The sequence below is a fragment of the Hemitrygon akajei genome, chromosome 6 (genome assembly GCF_048418815.1).
Source record: "Hemitrygon akajei chromosome 6, sHemAka1.3, whole genome shotgun sequence".
NCBI lineage: Eukaryota > Metazoa > Chordata > Chondrichthyes > Myliobatiformes > Dasyatidae > Hemitrygon > Hemitrygon akajei.
The window spans coordinates 38,300,279-38,314,347 of record NC_133129.1 but is presented as its reverse complement, the minus strand read 5'-3'; the positions used below and the strand labels follow the sequence as shown (position 1 = coordinate 38,314,347).

At 41.3% G+C, this 14,069-nt stretch overlaps 1 protein-coding gene across 1 annotated transcript in view; it reads left to right on the top strand.

Annotated features, from left to right (window-relative positions):
* Positions 1–14,069, top strand: part of sorbs2b (sorbin and SH3 domain containing 2b) — a 452,225-nt gene that overhangs the window by 105,417 nt on the left and 332,739 nt on the right. Inside the window, exon 3 of the mRNA XM_073048156.1 lies at positions 12,406–12,494. The gene's annotated coding sequence lies outside the window, so the exon portion shown is untranslated. The remainder of the gene's footprint in view (positions 1–12,405; positions 12,495–14,069) is intronic.

Below are 14,069 nucleotides of genomic sequence, written 5' to 3'. Positions count from 1 at the left end.
TCTTTCATTGATTCTATTGTGTTTCTTGTATTTACTGAGGATGCCCGTGAGAAAGTGAATCTCTGGGTTGTATACAGTTGTACCTATCTCTGAGGCCCAGCATACTGATGCAATTACAAAGGAGGTACAAAAGTTATATATATTTCATTAGAAGTTTGAGGAGAATTGGTATGTCACTAAAGACACTCGCTACTTTCCAGAGATGTACCGTGGAGAGCATTCTAACTGGTTGCATCGTCTTCTGGTGTGGAGGGGCCTCGATCAGGAAAAGCTGCAGAAAGTTGTAAACTCAGCCAGCTCCATCATGGGTACTAGCCTCCCCAGCTTTCAAAAGGCGATGCCTCAAAAAGGTGGTATCCATCATGAAGGATCCTTGTCACCCAGGACATGGCCCCCTTCTCATTTCTATCATCAAGGAGGAGGTACAAGAGCCTGAAGACACACAGTCAACATGTCAAGAACAGTTTCTTCCCCTCTGCCATCAGATTTCTGATTGGAAAATTAACTCATAAACACTTCCTCGGGATTTTTCGCCTCTCTTTTTCTATGACTTATTTAACATATTTTTTAATGTATGGTTACTGTAATTTATCATTTTTATTGCACTGTACTGCTGTCACAAAATAAAAATTTTGCAACATATGCCGGTGATACTAAACCTGATTGTGACATATATGTATTTTAATAAAAAATTTGCTTTGAACTTTGATACGAAGATTGTTGGTGTTGTGGATAGTGTAGATACTGGTAAAGAATACAGTGGGATATAGATCAATTGCAGATATGGCGCAGAAATGGCAGACTGAGTTTAACGCAGCCTAATATGAAGTGTTGCACCTTGGTAGGTCAAATGTAAAGAGACAGTACACTTAAGAGCAAGACCCTTAACAGTGTTGATGAGCAGAGGGATCTTGGGGTCCAAGTTCCTAGCTCCTTGAAAGTGGCTACGCAGTTTGATAGAGTGGATAAGAAGGCATATGGGATGCTTGTCTTTTTGAGTTGAGGCATTGAGTTCAAAAGTCAGGAAGTTATGTTACAGTTTTATCAAACTCTAGTTAGGCCACGTCTGCAGTATTGCATACAGCTCTATTCACCTCATTATAGGAACGATGTTGAGGGTTTGCAGAGGATGCAGAAGAGGTTTACCAGGATGCTGCCTGGATTTGAGGACATTTGCTACAACAAGAGGTTGGACAAACTTGGGTTGTTTTCTCTGGAGTGGCAGTTGCTGAGGGGAGATCTGATAGAGGTGTTACGAATGTGCCACAGCTCTGAGGGGCCAAAGGGTGTGGGGTAGCCCCCTCCTTTGTGAGAATCGCAAGATCACTATTAAGTCAGTTCAGGGGACACAGGAAATGAGAGAAAGACATGCAGAATCCACAAAAGGGTTGGACTGTGTCCTGGCCTCCGAAAGGCGGACCCATTGATACCGGCTATTGTCTCTTGGAGACGGACTTGTGTATTGCATCCTGTACGATGCATCGAAGCCCCAGGCAATGAACCAAGGAGGAGGTTGGTGGAGGGATTGCATCATCCCAACCTGATTGACACCTGAGACCCTGTGAGTCAGGATAAAAAGAGGGTCTGTGGGAACAGCCCCTCAGATGCACCAGAAGAAACGCTAGCGATCCCGTAATAGCGAAAGCCGGTGGAAGGCCATGTGCGTCCGCTTCCATTTGCCCGGAATCGGTGACCTTTGCCACAGAAAAACGGTTTTTAGCTAACAGCGGGGAACTCAACTCTCAACGACTCTCGAAGGATTGACATCATAAACGGAATGGGCAAGTTTTAACCCGTCTCTCTCTCCAACAATTGCCACACAGGGTCCCCAACGGCTGCAGCCTGTATGAACTGAACGAACTATATATTTCCATCGGACAATTCATTATCCCCTAGACAACAATACAGCTTATTTCTTATTGATTATTATTATACCCACGCTTTTAGATTTAGTATTGACGACGTATATTATCTGTGTGTTTGCATTGATATTATTTTTGTGTATTTCTATCAATAAATACTGTTAAAATTAGTACCATCAGACTTCAACGGACCTCTCTATCTTTGCTGGTAAGTGACCCAGTTACGGGGTATGTAACAGAGATTTATACAATTATGAGAGGCATAAATAAAGCAGAGAGACAGTATCCTATTCCCAAACTTGAAATGTCTGACACTGTAGGGCATGCATTTAAAGTGGGGTAAAGGAGGTGTGTGAGGCAAGTTTTTATATACCTCAGATAGATACTTTGTGCAGATTTGTGACATATATGATTATATGATATATATGTACAATGTCTGAAATACATCTTATGGAAATGTTTGTTTGATGATGAACTTCAATAAAAAAAAATTTAAAAAAAGAAAGAAAGAAACTGGTGAGTGCCTTGAATGTGCTCCCTGCTGTGATGGTGGAGATGGATATATCAGGGACTTTAAGATATTTAGATAGGTATATAAATGTGAGCAAAATGGGAGGGATATAGACATTGTGTAAACATCAGAGACTAGCTTAGTTGTCCATTTGATTTGATTTGGCACAATATTGTAGGATGAAGGGCCTGTTCCTATGCTGTATTGTTCCGTGATCGCAGAATGTCATCGTGAGGAAGCCACGAAGTTGTTCCCTCTTATAGCATCAAGGAAGGTAATGCTTTGTTAAAACTGATTTCTACCGAGTTGAAATGGTTCACGCATTTAACTACCGTATTTAATTCAAAGTTCAAAGTAAATTTATTATGAAAGTATGTTTATGTCACTACCCTGACATTCATTTGCTTGTGGGCAGTCACAGTGGAACAAAGGATTTCAAAAGAATCAATGAAAAACTCCACAAAAGCGATTAATGACAACCCTGCTAATATAAATAAAAATAGTTAACAAATAATTCTGAGAACATGAGTTAGAGTCCTTGAAATGAGTCCATGGGTTGTAGAATGAGTTCAGTGTTGAGGTGAGTGAAGTTATCCACACTGATTCAGGAGCCTAATAGTTGAAGGATAGTAACTAATCCTGAACTAGGTGGTGTGGGACCTCAGACTCCTGTAACTCCTTCCCGATAGCAGCAGCGAGAAGAGAGCACGGCCTGGGTGGTGCGGGTCCTTGAAGATGGACGCTGCTTTCTTGTGGCAGCGCTCCTCGATGTGTGTTGCAAAATTTGTTAACTTTGCAGCAGCAGTACAATACAATGCATGAAAAATGTAGGGAAAAATCAGAATTATGGTAAAGTGTGTGTGTGTGTGTGTGTGTGTGTGTGTGTGTGTGTGTGTGTGTGTGTGTGTGTGTGTGTGTGTGTGTGTGTGTGTGTGTGTGTGTGTGTGTGTGTGTGTGTGTGTGTGTGTGTGTGTGTGTGTGTGTGTGCTAAATAGTTAAATTAGTGTAAATAGTGCAAAAACAGAAACATAAAAAAAAGTAGTGAGGTAGTGTTCATAGGTTCAATGTCCATTCAGAAAATGGATGGCAGTGGGGAAGAATCTGTTCCTGAATCACTGACTGTGTGTCTTCAGGCTTCTGTACCTGCTTCTTGATGGAAACCATGAGTAAAAGGGCATGCCCTGGTGGGGGTCCTTGATGATGGAAGCTCCTTATAGATGTCTTGGATACTGTGGAGACTAGTACCCATGGAGCAAACTAATTCTAGAACACTCTGCAGCCTACTATATTGTGTGGTGCCTGGCCAAGTGGTTAAGGCGTTGGATTAGCGATCTGAAGGTCGAGAGTTCAAGCCCCAGCGAGGCAGCATGTTGTGTCCTTGAGCACTTAACCACACACTGCTCCAGTCCACCCAGCTAAAAATGGGTACCGGTAAAATGCTGGGTTAACCTCGCGATAGACTGGCGTCATGCCTGATGCACCGACCGGCCTGATGAGCCTATAAGGCGCAGGACAGACTTTAACTAGCAGCCTACTATAATCGTGTGCAGTAGCACCGCCATACCAGATGGTGATACTAGAACACTTTGCAATTTCCTCTGCAGAAGGACAATCTACTGGTGAGTTTCGAAAATCAGTTACGTCTCATCTGAAAACAAAACATCTTAATTCATTTTTTGAGTTGTTGTTAATTCTCTGCACATTGGCCGTACATTAGTAAGAAGAAAATCTTTGTAGAGTGTCACCTCTGTAAAATGGTGTGATCTCTAAATAGAAGGTAAATTCCATTATTGCTGAGCACTTGATTCAGTGTAAGCTGGGTGATAGTTAGGGTGGTGGATGGTTTGGGCATGGTTGACCAACCATTTGGAGTTTTTTCTAGAAATAGCCAAAAAGGTAGATGATCTAAGGGAGTGGATGTTACCTGTCTGGGCTCCAGCAAGGCCCAAGACATGGTTAGGTCTCATGGAATCTAGTGAGCAGCTGGTTTGCTGGATTTAAAATTGGCTTGGAGATGGGAAGCAGAGGGTTGTGGTTGAAGGTTGGTTCTCAGAATGGAAGTGGGCGACTGGAAGTGTGCCGTCAGTGCTGGGACCCTTGTAATTTGTCATTCATTTAAATACTTCGGTGCAAATGCTCAAGGCATGAACAGTAAATTTGCAGCTGACACAAAATTAGGAGGTGCTGTCGATAGTGAAGAAGGTGATCTGAGATTACAGGGGGTTCTTGGTCTGTTGGGAAGTGGGCAGAGGAGTACAGCTGGATTTCAATACAGACAAGTGTGTATTTTGGAAAGTCAAACCAGTGTAGGACTTGTACCATAAATGGTCAGTCACTAGGGAATGGAAATGAACAGGGGAACCCAGGAACACAAGTACAGTGTTAATTGAAAGTGACATCAAATTTAGACAGGGCGGTGAAAAAAAGCATTTTAGCACGTTGGCCTTCCTCAGTGAAGGAAGTAAGTATAGGAGTCGAGACATTATGTTTCAGTCGTATCAGTCATTTCTGAGGCCATGTTTGGAGAGTTGTGTACAGTTTTAGTCCCACTGTTCTAGCAAAGGTGTGGTTCAGCTAGGAAGAGTGCAGACATGATTTTCAAGGAGGATTTTTTTATGGCCATTCCAAGCTAATGAGCCACACCACCCAGCAAACCATCTATTTAATCCCAGCCTAATCACGGGACTATTTACAATGAGCAATTAAACTACGAGGCTGTACGTCTTTGGCCTGTGGGTTAGAGAGGTAACCGGAGCACCTGGAGGAAACCCATGTGCGGACAGGAAGGACGGACAAACTTCTTACAGAGGACACCAGAAACAAATTCCAAACTCTGACAAGCTGTAAAATGTCATGCTATGCTACTGTGGTCTGGGACTTTAGGACTAGAAGGGCTGAGATATAGGGAGAGGGTGGCCAGTCAGTCTTTATTCCTTGGAGCAGATAGAGGTTTATAAACTCATGACGACCTTGGCTAAGGTGGATGGGTAACAGTTTTTTTTCCCCACAGAGCTGGGATATCCAAAAAGGGCTTTGATTTGGGGTGAGAGGGGAAAGAGTTTAAAGTGACCTATAGGGCAACTTTTTCACACAGAGCAGTGAGTATATGGGATGAACTGCCAGAGGAAACCATTGAGATGGGTGCAGTAATATGATTTAAGAGCCACTTGGGTAGGTAGATGCAGGGGTGGGCAAAGGGGGAAGGGGGCCGAGCACAGGAAATCGGACATAGCATGCCCACAAGTCACTAACCCTAACTGTACAGTACTTCTTTGGAACGCGGGAGGAAACCAGAGCACCCAGAGGAAACCCAAGTGATCACGGGGAGAGGGAACAAACTCCTCACAGGCAACAGCGGGATTGGAACCCTGATCTTATAGTGTGTGCTGTAAAGCAAGGTGCTAACTGCTGTGCTACTGACTATAGACTAGAGAGGTGAACATCACGGTTGGCATGGACCTGTTGGGTCAAAGAGCCTGCATTGATGCTGTAATGTGTTATACCTATGACTCATTTCCTGCAGCAAATCCAGTCAGGTAAACAAGCTGCAGTTATTCACATGATGCTCTCATTTTACTGAAATATAAATCTAGACTACAAAATACAACAGAATTAGTAGTTATAGGCAGAATAAAATAATACTGCTGCAGCAGTTAGGGAAAAGGCATATTGATAAAAGCAAGTTTTCAGATTTGCAGAAGTTTGTATAATGTAATTTGATAATCAAACACTATTTATTTCCAGAATCAGTCATCTGAAGTCTGCAGTTTTTCAGTCATTACTGACTTGGCAGCAAATTACTCTGGTGGCATTATATTATTTTTACATTTTCATCAATGGCTTCCTTTGAGTTGAAATTACTTGGCATGTATTCATATTTGCACTGAGCATTTAGTTGTCTCCTCTAGAGTTCTATGTCAGGCATCTAGTGAGTTGACTTTCCCTGTATTCCTCATTTATCTTGTTTCATAGCCCCAAAATCAATAATAATGATTTTGTGCATGCACCAAGTACAAAGAAATTAGGGCATCCATAAATTAAATTAAAAGCTCTGATTCATTACTTGAATAAACCTGAAACACAAAATGTCTGTTTCCAAGTGGAATAATCAGACCTTGGTATGGCCCAATTAAACACTTACTGGAGGAACATAAACCCGAGGAACAGTTTTTTTCAGAGAAAAGTGCCTGAAGGTTGAAAGATTATTCATGGAGTAGTTTTGTTTAATGTGGCTCAATCATCATTTATCAATTAAATATAAATACTGGAAGCCGTCACCAGCACAGAAAGAAATGCTGGACCAATGTGTTCAAGAAATGTTGGTTAATTGGATGATGTAATTTGCTCAATTGCATCTATGTTTCCCATTGGAAAGAGTTGTTGAATTGGTTCTGCTGCTCCTCACTCCCTTGCCTTGGGCTGTGTAACTTCTGCATTTTGTTACTATTGATCCTGCTTTAAGCCATGCAGGCTGATAGAACGGCATCCATCTTGAAATCCAATAGGAACAATAACGTTATTAGTTTACCCTGCGATGACTTGCTGGAACTTGTACACTTCTCTCTTACTAGCTGGGTAGGATCTTTTTTTTAAGTAAATTCTCAGAGCTCCACCAGCCTCTACAATCATTCTGAATGGGAACATATTTCCCACCTCTGCCGGTTAGAGTGCTGTGGTGCTGGTGGCAGGCTTTTCATAACTCCAGTCGTCTCATATGGGCTATCCAGCCAACTGGCTGGCCTGTTCTAAGCTAGTATATGTTGTCATGATCAGAAGAATCACAAATGATGCTGGCATGTGTACCAAAACCAATAATTGCTCTCCCTTTTACTATTTTCCCTAAAAAGCCAAAGAATAACAGTGACATTGGGAGGCTTGGACTGAACCAGAGAGATGGTACACACTGCTGGCACACTCCTTATTTGGTGTAGAACCAGCTTGCCAGTGGCCTTGCAGGACCAGTGTTCTGTTCAATTGTAGAAATCAAGTTGCATGCAGAAAGGAGATTATTGAATGCGTCATCTATTACAAGTTGTCTAGCCCTGGTCTACAAAGCAAGTGCAAGGTTCTACTCTTTATTGCCAAGACATCTGCAGAGATTGGAATTAGAGGCCAACAATGCAGCACTGGTTTGACATGCTCACAAGTACTCCTGTTCATATTCAAGCGTGTCAATTTCCCCTTCATAGAACAAACTGGGACAGAAAATGTGAAATAAAATGATGCAGCACAAAGCAAATGCAGAGCTAGTATACTGTGTTTAAAATATATATCAAAGCCTAGTAGGCTTTCAAAGCACGTAGAATTTGCAATAAGATGAATTGACAGCAGAGTTTTATATAATTATAGTTCATGGGGAATAGTTATTATGGAGACATGGTCACAGAGTGAACAGGACTGCATGTTCAATATTCCAAGTTATATGATGTTTCGAAAGAACAGACCACAGGGGAAAGGAGGTAATGTAGCTTTGTTAATAACAAGGTATTGTAGTGGTGTTGGGCTGTCATATCCGACTGACTGGCTGACTGGCCACATCACTATCTGGCATCAATTTGGAGGTGGGGGGGGGGGATCTATTGAACAAGATCGAAGTAAGTTGCAGAAACTTGTAAAATTAGTCATCTCCATCATGGGTACTAGCCTCCATAGTATCCAAGACATCTTCAAGGAGTGATACCTCAGAAAGGCGGCGTCCAACATTAAGGAACCCATCACCCATGCCTTCTTCTCATTGTTACTGTTGGGAAGGAAATACAGAAGCCTGAAGGTTCACACTCAGTGATTCATGAAAAGCTTCTTCCCTTTTGCCATCTGATTTCTAAATGGACATTGAACCCATGACACTACCTAACTACTTTTTTATTTGGTTTTTTTTGCACTACTTACTTTAATTAACTATTTAATAGACATATATATACTTAATATAGTTCAGTTCTTTTTCCATATTTATTTATTGTGTATTTCATTGTACTGGTGCTGTAAAGTTAACAAATTTCACGACATATGCCAGTGATATTAAACCTGATTCTGATAATAGAGATATAGCAGTAGAGGGTAATGTAGAATCAGTTTGAATTGCCATCAAGAATCACAGGGGAAGAGCGCATAGGTAGTAGTAGTCTATAGACCTCCCAAAATGTGACCTCTTGGCTGTACAGAGCAAAATGGTGAAATGGCTAGGGCACATTCAAGGGAGATTTTAGTTTACATATCAGTTGGACAAACCAAACTGTCAATAATATTGTAAAAGACAAATTAATGGAGTGTGTCAGGGTTTACTTCTTAGAGCAGTATGCTATGTAACCTACCGAGGAGCAGGTTATTTTACATTTGGTGACGAGTGATGAGAAAGGATTAATAAGAGGTTTGTGGTTAAAGATCCCCCTGGGAGGTAGTGACCTTAATATGATAGATGATAAGGCCAGATGGTCTGCATCCCAGAGTGCTTAAGGAAGTAGCCCAAGAAATAGTGGATGCATTAGTGATAATTTTTCAAAACTCTTTAGATTCTGGATTAGTTCCCGAGGATTAGAGGGTGGCTAATGTAACCCCACTTTTTAAAAAAGGAGGGAGAGAGAAACCGGGGAATTATAGACCAGTTAGCCTGACATCGGTGGTGGGGAAAATGCTAGAGTCAGTTATCAAAGATGTGATAACAGCACATTTGGAAAGCAGTGAAATCATCGGACAAAGTCAGCATGGATTTGTGAAAGGAAAATCATGTCTGACGAATCTTATAGAATTTTTTGAGGATGTAACTAGTAGAGTGGATAGGGGAGAGCCAGTGGATGTGGTATATTTAGATTTTCAAAAGGCTTTTGACAAGGTCCCACACAGGAGATTAGTGTGCAAACTTAAAGCACACAGTATTGGGGGTATGGTATTGATGTGGATAGAGAATTGGTTAGCAGACAGGAAGCAAAGAGTGTGAATAAATGGGACCTTTTCAGAATGGCAGGCAGTGACTAGTGGGGTACCACAAGGCTCAGTGCTGGGACCCCAGTTGTTTACAATATATATTAATGATTTAGACGAGGGAATTAAATGCAGCATCTCCAAGTTTGCGGATGACACAAAGCTGGGCGGCAGTGTTAGCTGTGAGGTGGATGCTAAGAGGATACAGAGTGACTTGGATAGGTTAGGTGAGTGGGCAGATTCATGGCAGATGCAATTTAATGTGGATAAATGTGAGGTTATCCACTTTTGGTGGCAAGAACAGGAAAACAGATTATTATCTGAATGGTGGCTGATTAGGAAAAGGGGAGGTGCAACGAGACCTGGGTGTCATTGTACACCAGTCATTGAAAGTGGGCATGCAGGTACAGCAGGCAGTGAAAAAGGCGAATGGTATGTTGGCATTCATAGCAAGAGGATTTGAGTACAGGAGCAGGGAGGTTCTACTGCAGTTGTACAAGGCCTTGATGAGACCATACCTGGAGTATTGTGTGCAGTTATGGTCCCCTAATCTGAGGAAAGACATTCTTGCCATAGAGGGAGTACAAAGAAGGTTCACCAGATTGATTCCTGGGATGGCAGGACTTTCATATGAAGAAAGACTGGATCGACAAGGCTTATACTCACTGGAATTTAGAAGATTGAGGGGGGATCTTATTGAAACGTATAAAATTCTAAAGGGATTGGACAGGCTAGATGCAGGAAGATTGTTCCCGATGTTGGGGAAGTCCAGAACAAGGGGTCACAGTTTAAGGATAAAGGGGAAGCCTTTTAGGACAGAGATGAGGAAAAACTTCTTCACACAGAGAGTAGTGAATCTATGGAATTCTCTGCCACAGGAAACAGTTGAGGCCAGTTCATTGGCTATATTTAAGAGGAAGTTAGATATGGCCTTTGTGGCTAAAGGGATCAGGGGTTATGGAGAGAAAGCAGGTACAGGGTTCTGAGTTGGATGATCAGCCATGATCATACTGAATGGCAGTGCAGGCTTGAAGGGCCGAATGGCCTACTCCTGCACCTATTTTCTATGTTTCTATAGATGTAGATTAAGAATGAACACTACAGGGTCAAAAACTGCTATCTTCTGTGGGACAATTAAACGGTATGAATGTGGAGCTCTCTAAAGCAGACCAGAAAATAAGGTAAGCGATGGTTGAGTACCTGAACTGGAAAATATTCAAGTACTGTAGCTGGTCCACAACACTCAGCCAGAACTTATCTGAATTAGAAAGGGGAAAGAAGCACAATTACCTGTAAACAAATTAGGCAAAAATCACATTAAGTTGAGCAGTAGGGATACAAATCGGCAAGGGCCATGACAGGCTAAAGACATAGGTGCATAGGAAGGGGGACATTAATTTTTGACAGAAAATTTGCATGTAATATCAAACGACTTTCTCTGGACTTTTAGAGAATAAGCCTGGTCAGTTAATGGGAGAATGCTGCAAGTATCATGAGATTACAGATGGGCTAACTTCAGTTGAAGGGAGAAACTTGTAAAAACCCCAATTACAAGGGATACAGTTTTAGACAAACACATAGGGTTAAAGATGGATAAGTCACCAGGACCCCATGATTTTCACCCATGGTTCACAAAGGAATGGCTGCAGAGATGGTGGACCCATTGATTTAAATTCTTTAAAACTTGCTAAGTTCTGAGAGAGCACCAGATAATTGGTAAACTGCCAATGTGAATTCCTTTTTCAAACAGTAAACAAGGCAGGTGGTGAGAAACTCTTGGGACAGTTAGTTGATTGTTTTCCAAGAAATTTGAGATTGATTTCTTGTTATTGTAGAACAACATTTTGTGTGTGTGTTACCTCCTGAATTATTTTAAACATCGTTTTATTTGAAAGCATTTTTGGTGAGCAAATGCCAGGCAAGGTGCAGCATTGAAAATTATTGCATGGTCATATTAATTAAGCTTTCTGTCAGTTTAAGATAGTGTGAAATAAATGTCATTGCCTTAATATATATTAACAGTTAAAAATATTGTGACAGGATCTAAGAGTCATGTTTCCTTCTCTAATAAGAATGATATTCTTTGATTTTTCAGCATGTAGATGGTGACAGGACTATTAAATGCAACCAATTTGGGGGAAGCTGCGAAGGTCAATATTGAATAATGATGTGCATACGTAAAGGCTTGACAAGTGTAATCAGAGTTGTACATTTAATTTTAGCATGCATATCAGTTTATAACTGTGTTTTGAATTGGATATGGTGTCCTTTAAAGGCCATTAACATGATTAAGACAGGAAAGTGAATGATATCACAGTGTGTGAAATGCCATAAAATCTGTTGCATAGTTTAGCTGTGAGACACTATTGGACCAGACAGCCAAACAAGTTGTCATGCCATAACAGGAAAAAAATCATAAACAAGATTAAGGCTGGTAGTAGAGTCTAGCACTCTCAGTGCAATAGCCATTAACAGATACTGAGAGTGGTTGTCAGGAGACATTCTCAGTTTCATTTGCCCCATGGGTTGAATTTCAGAAGTAGAAAATAAATCTGTTTGCGTTCAACATGTTCTTGCTTTCGCACAAAAAGAACACTTCACACCAGTTGAGCTGAGCATTTTGACAGAAGTATGAAAAGACCTGATGATGAGCCGTTTGACAGCATAGGTTGGCCCAAATTTTGTGGTTAAAATAGTGGGTATTATCAATGCTCATCATTATTAGAATATGATATTAAATTCCCCCAACTTTCAGGGCTCATAGAAAAATCAGGAGCTTGATTAGTTCATCGCCCTGCTTCTCAAAAACTAGAACAGTTGCTTTACCTTGCCATCTCTTTTAGTCAGCTTCGAGACACTTGCCTCAATGTAATGTTGTCACAATTAATAGATATCTACACACTTACCTTGCCAGGCTTCATTCAGCATGAGTAAAATTTTTAACAGCTTAATTACTAACAATTAACCTCTCTGTTCCTGAAATTGACTCTTACAGGTGTGGAGTCTTACTCCTTTGGATCTCAATTACTTCCAGACTTTAAAAATAAGACTAAATTAAACATTTTTGAGGCTGCTTTCACTTTATCCCTGTTAATCTCATTTGTTTTTCTCCAGAGATATGAACAGAAAACTTGATCTGCATTCTGCATTGCTCAAGGTGCCAGTCTTGAACAAGAGGTTGAAATCTGCCTCCGTTTTCTCAGGTGGGTATCAGTTTCCACAACACTTTACCAAGGGTAAATGAGGGGCTGTCCCTGGTGTGCCATCAAATTTTATCCCTTAGTTGGTATCACAAATTAAAAATGGTTTGTTTGCATTTCTTTCTGTGAGGAGATGTTGAGGGAAAATTATGGGTGCGTTTCCAGAACTGACAACACTTCAAAGCAAAACTTTGTAAGGTAGCAAACACAAGCTGCTTGAGGGACTCAATAGGTCAGGCAACATCCGTGGAAGCAAAGGGATAGATAGGTTTCTGGCTGAAACCCTTTGTTAGGACTCATGCCAGGTCTTCACTCAAAACATTGACCCTTTGCCTCCACAGATGCTGCCTGACCTGCTGATCCCTCAGGCAGCTCGTATTTTGTTCCCCGCCAAATCCTAGTATCTTCAGTCTGTTGTCTAAAATTGGATGATGTCATTTCTGGGTTTATGAAAGGTATTAGAATGTATAGTTTTGTATATTTTTATTTCCTTTTGCTATTTCTCATTTTCATACATGATTTTCTATTTAATTAAGTATTTTAACTTGTATTTCTTGGTTCAGACCCAAGATGCATCATCAATGATTACTTTCACTGTTAAGGAGATGCATAGTTGCTGTCCCTGATGTACAATTTTCTCCAAATACTGTATAATTTTTATTCATAAGGACTGACAATCTGTGCATGTCTTTTCATTCGGTGTTGTTCACTCTCTGTGGTGTCATCAAATCCATACATACAGTCTGCAAAACACCAATTTCACTCATGTGGCTTTTCTGGACAATAACCTTTCAAGTGTTTGTGGGTCCATTACTCAAGACCCAGTCCTTCTATGTCAAATGGAAGCAAGACCTTAAATTGGAATTCTTCCCCACAAAGTATTAGATTATGGTTTATTTCCCCAGTGCTCCAAGATTCAATGTGTTTCTTAGGTTGTACTTCTACAGCATGGAGTAAGCCAGGAGTTCACTTATGGGCATCTTGCTGTATGGGGAGGCCAATAAGTTCACTGAGTTGATGATCTTCCAGCTCTACATGACGTTTGACTCCATGTTGGTGTAGTTCCAGGCCTACTGTGATGGTTGCCGCACTGTACAGGTTATCCCTGGGTTATAAGTGTTCTACTACGGGACAGCCAACATATGCAAATGAGTATTTGGTAGATTGGCAGTTTGGATTTGCTGGCTGCTGCAGGGCAGAAGCCATCTCTGCCTTTTCTTCCACCTGCCACCCCCCATCCCTCTTAGGGTCTGATGAGTCAAGGCAGGCAGAGCTGAGAGCTAAGCAGGTTCACTTCATTCACTCACTTGTGACAGTTCAAATTATGAACAGTTCTCTGGAACTGAACCCTGTTATAAGCTGGGGATGCAAGAGACTACAGTCTGGAATCTGGAGCAACACACAAGATGCTGGAAGAACTTTGTGCATCAGGCAGTATCTGCAGAGGGAAATAGACTGTTGACATTTTAGGTTGCGACCTTTGGCCTGTGGAGGGACTAGAGAGGAGAAGGCCAGTAGAAAGGGATAACAGGAGCTTGCAAGTGATAGGTGGATCCAAGTAAGGAGGGGTAATAGGCG